We start from the raw sequence: 5,024 nt of genomic DNA, 5'->3' as shown, positions 1-5,024 counted from the left end.
GCCTAACCAACTGAGCCACCCAGGCGCCCCAGTGGCTGCTCTCTTAATCAACCTTTATCACACCCCATGTACTTCAGGGATTTAAAGTGATGACTCTCCTTTCCCTCTGTGAGACCCGCCCACGAATGCCCAGAGCCCACTGAATGCCCACAGCTTGCAGGCGACCGTCTGATTGCCCTTGGACCTGTGCTCCCGGAGGCTGAGTCTGTGCTACAGAAGTCAGCTAAGCTTATTCCCCAACCAGTTGAAGCTGTACTTGATGTTATAATGGATAATTTATCTAAACACAATACTTAGGAAATATGGCTATGTTATAGAAGGAAAAAACTGTTTCCGTGAAAACTAAATCGAATGCTTTCAATGCATTTTCAAATTTAGGTTGAAAAAAAAAAGTGCTGTTGGCAACACAAATGTAAAAGATTAGGGAAGAAAAACATAAAAATCTGGAAGTATCTTGTATGTAGATTGTTTCCTAAAATATTAACCCACTTTAAAGAAACCAAAATGTGAAACTGTAGGTAAAACTTTAAAGGCACGATTTCTGCAAGAAGAGTGAGGCAGATCCGAAGTCTATACACCCAAAGAAAGGGCCTCGCCTTCCTCCAAAAGTCTGGGGAATAAATGTACTTTTTATTTGTTTTAACTGAAAATATTACTTTTAAAGTATTATTAGGATTCCTGCTTTAATCCACTTTTTTCTTTTTAATCAACCTACATCTACAGAACTGTTATTCTGAATTTTTACAATGAGAACAAAGGAAAAAAACCAAGCCATAATGTTGAAAACTATTCTCACCTTCCAGTTCATGTTGGGCCAATGGCAAATTCACTCTGGGTCACTGCGGGCCCACTCAGATAAGCACATGAGGAGAGGAGCTGGAAGGGCAGGTCTTGCTATTCTGGTAGAGAAGAGAAGAAACAGGTCACTCGGGGTTTTCCAGAGCAGATCACCATAGGAAGACCTCTTTAATGGAGAGAAAGGGCGCATGAGCAAAGAGAGCAAGGGCTGCAGACAGGAGTCAGTGTCCCCAACAAGGCGACCCAGAGCCTGGTGGGAAGCAGATGGCCTGGCTTAGGGCTGACACAGGCTTGGGTCTTGGTGAGCAGAAACGTCTCCCCAGCTGCTCTTTGCCGGGAGTGGGAGCACAGCCCGGAGCAGAGCTAACAGTGCTGCTCCTAAGGGGACACGTGCGCCCATGCCTTTCATCTGTGGACAGAAAAGCCAAGTCCAAAACCTACTTCTCCACCCACCTCCTGCCCTGGGCAAGAGCTGGTTTGTGGATGAGTGTCTTTCTGTTTTTCAGGTCCTCTGAGTGTTAATGAAGCAAAAATTGGTTCTTAAAAAATATCTGGAGGGGAGTAAATGATAGGGAAAAAAATTGTCCTTTGAAAGCAATTGCTATCTAGAATTTCATCTCAACTGTGAGGGAGACCTAGGGGAAGGTGAAGCAGGGAGTGGAGGTCAGGGATGCAGCTGGAGCAAAGCATTTGCCCCAGGGCCTTCTCTGTGGCTATTTTTAGAATATGGCACATACCCCAAGAGTCAGAAGACTTGAGCTCTGGATGAAGAACCTACACACTCTGGTAAGTGACTTCCCTCTTGGGGCCTTGGTCCCATCTGTAAATGAAGAAAGGGGGTGTCGACTAAATGGGCTCTAGGGCCCCAGTTTTTAATGAAATTTGGCAACTTAGAGCACAATCATAGCTTCACTTCACGGTGCTGGGCTGCACGAGGGCGCATCAGCTGCATAAACTCATGCAGCCCTAGGAGGGAGAGGTTATTGTTCCATTTCAGAGACGAGGAGACAAAGTTTATGTAACGTATCCAGGGTCACACAGGGACTGGGATTTGAACCCATCCAGTGTGGCTCCAGAGTCTTATCCTGATGTAGGCAGAAAGATGTGCATTCAAAAATCATGCAGATGCTTGTCTCCACATGTACTTAGAATTAAGAAAAGCACAAGAAAATGTCACAGGCCTTTAGAAGGGGGATAATAAAAAGAACTTCAGGGAAAAATGTTTCACTAAAACTTTTACTTACAAAAACATCTAAATATAGAAAATTCATGCCTCATCTATTCAAGGTCATAGTATCTGGAAAACAGGCTGGTGGTTGGCACAAGATAACCAAGTTTTCCCCATGACTTCTTTCAAAGCCAGATAAGTTAATGATAGGAATGTACACCATAAATCTGTTTAAATGTGATGACGGTGATTGAAGGTGCTCGTTTTCTTCATGGATAAACGGCCAGGTTGTCTTTAAGTAGCAGCAGATTCTGACTTGCACTGGAGGGGTATGTTCCTAACGGATTATAACCTATTGCTAGAATTTTCACTTTCAGGAATCTCAGATAACCTCAGGGATTAGCCATATTGTAATTTGCAATGTTTAAGGTCACGTAAATTTTATTTTTACTCTAATTGAGTTGTGTACAAATATAGTAGGTGAGTTTGGCTGTTCCTAATTTTCTGAGGTCCTATTAATGTAATTAATATATTAATTACATAAATTAACATAAGAATTAATGGATTAATGTCCTATACATTAATGGATTAATGTAAGATATTGATTCCTAAGGTCAAGGACGACAAATAGGTCCAAAAAGCTCAAAGGAGGAAATAAATTAAAAAGAACACCAAGTGGGGCCCCTGGTCGGCTCAGTCGGTAGAGCATGCAACTCTCGATCTTGGGGTGGTGAGTTCGAGCCCCACATTGGGTGTGGAGATTATTTAAGGAAATTAAAAAAAAAATAGTGTTGACTTAATAAACAACAACAACACCCAATGGTCTGACCCTCTGGCAAACCAGGACTAAGATTAAGACTAGTGTGACCTTGGACAAGCCATTTGGCCTCTTTGAGCCTCAGGTCCCTCATTTTTAAGTTCTTCAGAGGCTGGATTGTAAACACAAAGCACCATGCTCAGCATATGGAAAACATTAAATAAATATCAACCATTATTGTCACAATAAGTATCTCTCTCTCTGCTAATGGACATGCCAAGCTTAAGAACCATAAACAAGAGGCAAGCAAGGCAAAATGCAGTCAGTGCAAGACAGCAGGGACCAAGAGAGCTGGACTCTATTCTTGGTGGCACCCCTGGCAGGCACGTGACCTAGGGTAAGCCATTCACCTCTCTGAACCAACATGTTCTTACTTTAAAAACCAGAATCCAAAGAACAACTCTGCAACTCTGGCATTCGTAAGTCACCATTCTCTGGGATACCACAGAATGGGACTATGAAAATTTACTGGCAGTTGCCTGGACTTCATACAGAGAGTGAGGTCATTCAAGCTCTTTAGAAAGAACATGTTTAAAGTCAACCTGCAAACAAAGTAGCGGAAAGGATGCAGTGAGAGAGTGGGAGACGAGAAGGCTGATCAATCCAGCTCATTCCCACCTGCTGCCTCCAAATGCTAACTTTCCCCATCGCCCTGCAATTACACGCTCCAACTCAGCCATTTCTGTAGCACCCCAGCAGGACTTTGGCAAATGAGAACAACTGAGAAAGCTAAAAATATCAGCAGGCTATTGGCTCCAGGCCATAGGCACACACACCTGCTGCAGCATCAGACACAGCAGACAGCTCATTATCTGAGGGCCGAACCGCAAAAGCCAAAAGGTGGGAACACTTTTGAGGTATAAAATCCATGAAGTGCAGGAAGGCTTTAGCCTTTCCCTAGAACTATCCACAATCCTAGCTTAAATCTGAAAAATAACAATGGTTTAGATAGAAATGATTCTGTCTCCTTTCCTGTAAAAATAGCCTCATTTTTCCTTTGCCAGTTTTCTCCTAAAAACCAGAAAAGCTATCCGCTTATTTGGGTTAGGCCAGTGAAAGCAATCTGGACAACATATTGTCCACAATCCACGTTTTCTTCTTAGCACACCTAACAAACTCCAGGATCATCTCTCTCTTGGTGTCTACACTCTTCGAGTCGCTAAGTAGGATATGTCAGTCTGAACGTTCCGAACCTGTTCGCGTTCCCAATCTCTACCCTTGTCACCCCAACTCTTCACCCAATCTTTGGAAGTTGGAAGGTGCGGGGAGGAGGGAGTTAGTTGCAGGAGAACCTTGCGCATCACTCCGTGGACCGCTGAGCCCCACTCCCCGGTCACCTGGGATTCCCAGGGCCAGAGACACTGGATCTTGGCTCCCCCGTAACCGGGGGACCACGCCAGGGTCCTCTCCGCCCCGACACCTGGGGAACACCACCACCTATCCCGCTCAGATCCGGAGATCAGGGCCACGGGCGGCCGTTGCTTTCCCCACCCATCCACAGAACAGGGTGTCCAGAACATTCGCTCATCCACCCAAACCCTCTGGCCAGAACAATTCTGGGCCCTGCCCGGAACTCGTGCCAGCCTAAACATTGCGCCTCGGGCGCCGGGTGCGCGGATTCCGCGGCGTCTGGACGCCGGAGCCAGGCAGGGGCGCTCCGCGCGTGGGAGCCGCGGCGGCCAGCCCCCTCCCGGTTCCCACCCGGGGAGCTGGCGCCGCACGGCAAGGGGCCGGCTGGCTGGCATCCTGGACAGAACGCGCAAAAGCGGGGCCGTCCACCCGACTGCCCAGGGCCCCAAAGAGCTGCCGGGCTTCGGGTCAGGGTCCCGCTGACCGGACGCGGACGTGACCCACTTACAGCTCCAAGCCGCGGAAGCTCCAGCGCCGGGACTGCACACGAACCGCAACTCCCACAATGCGGCGGGGAAACTACAGGTCCCGAAATGCACCGCACCGCGCGCCGGCGCAGTGGGCCCGGGCTGTTTCCGACGGCGCTGTGCTCGGCGCGCCGGCGCAGTGAGCCGCTGTGGGCCGGGCCGTTGGGAGACTGAGCGGGGGTCACGGGTCACGATTGGCCGGGGTGGGCACTGCTGTCCAGGCCACGGTTCTGAATTTACCGGAGCTGGGGGAGGAGGGCGGCCGTAGTGCTGGGCCTCTCGCGTCCACTGCTGTCTGCGACTGAGGATCCTTGGCTCCCCAGAAGTTTCCAAATTCAGCGTTCATCTCCTCTGACAAAATGCT

General features: G+C 48.0%; 1 non-coding gene across 1 annotated transcript; it reads right to left on the bottom strand.

Annotated features, from left to right (window-relative positions):
- Nucleotides 1-32: 32 nt before the first annotated feature.
- On the bottom strand, nucleotides 33-4,771 carry LOC102733017 (small integral membrane protein 11). The gene is made up of 3 exons (XR_014142709.1): nucleotides 4,642-4,771; nucleotides 1,536-1,618; nucleotides 33-899 (listed from the first exon to the last, which is right to left on the bottom strand). It is a non-coding gene; the product is annotated as a small integral membrane protein 11 (transcript).
- Between the last annotated feature and the right edge of the window lie 253 nt (nucleotides 4,772-5,024).

The sequence above is a fragment of the Leptonychotes weddellii genome, unplaced genomic scaffold (assembly GCF_054177405.1).
Source record: "Leptonychotes weddellii isolate Sample4059 unplaced genomic scaffold, ASM5417740v2 HiC_scaffold_8789, whole genome shotgun sequence".
Lineage (NCBI taxonomy): Eukaryota > Metazoa > Chordata > Mammalia > Carnivora > Phocidae > Leptonychotes > Leptonychotes weddellii.
This window is presented reverse-complemented; position numbering and strand designations above follow the sequence as displayed.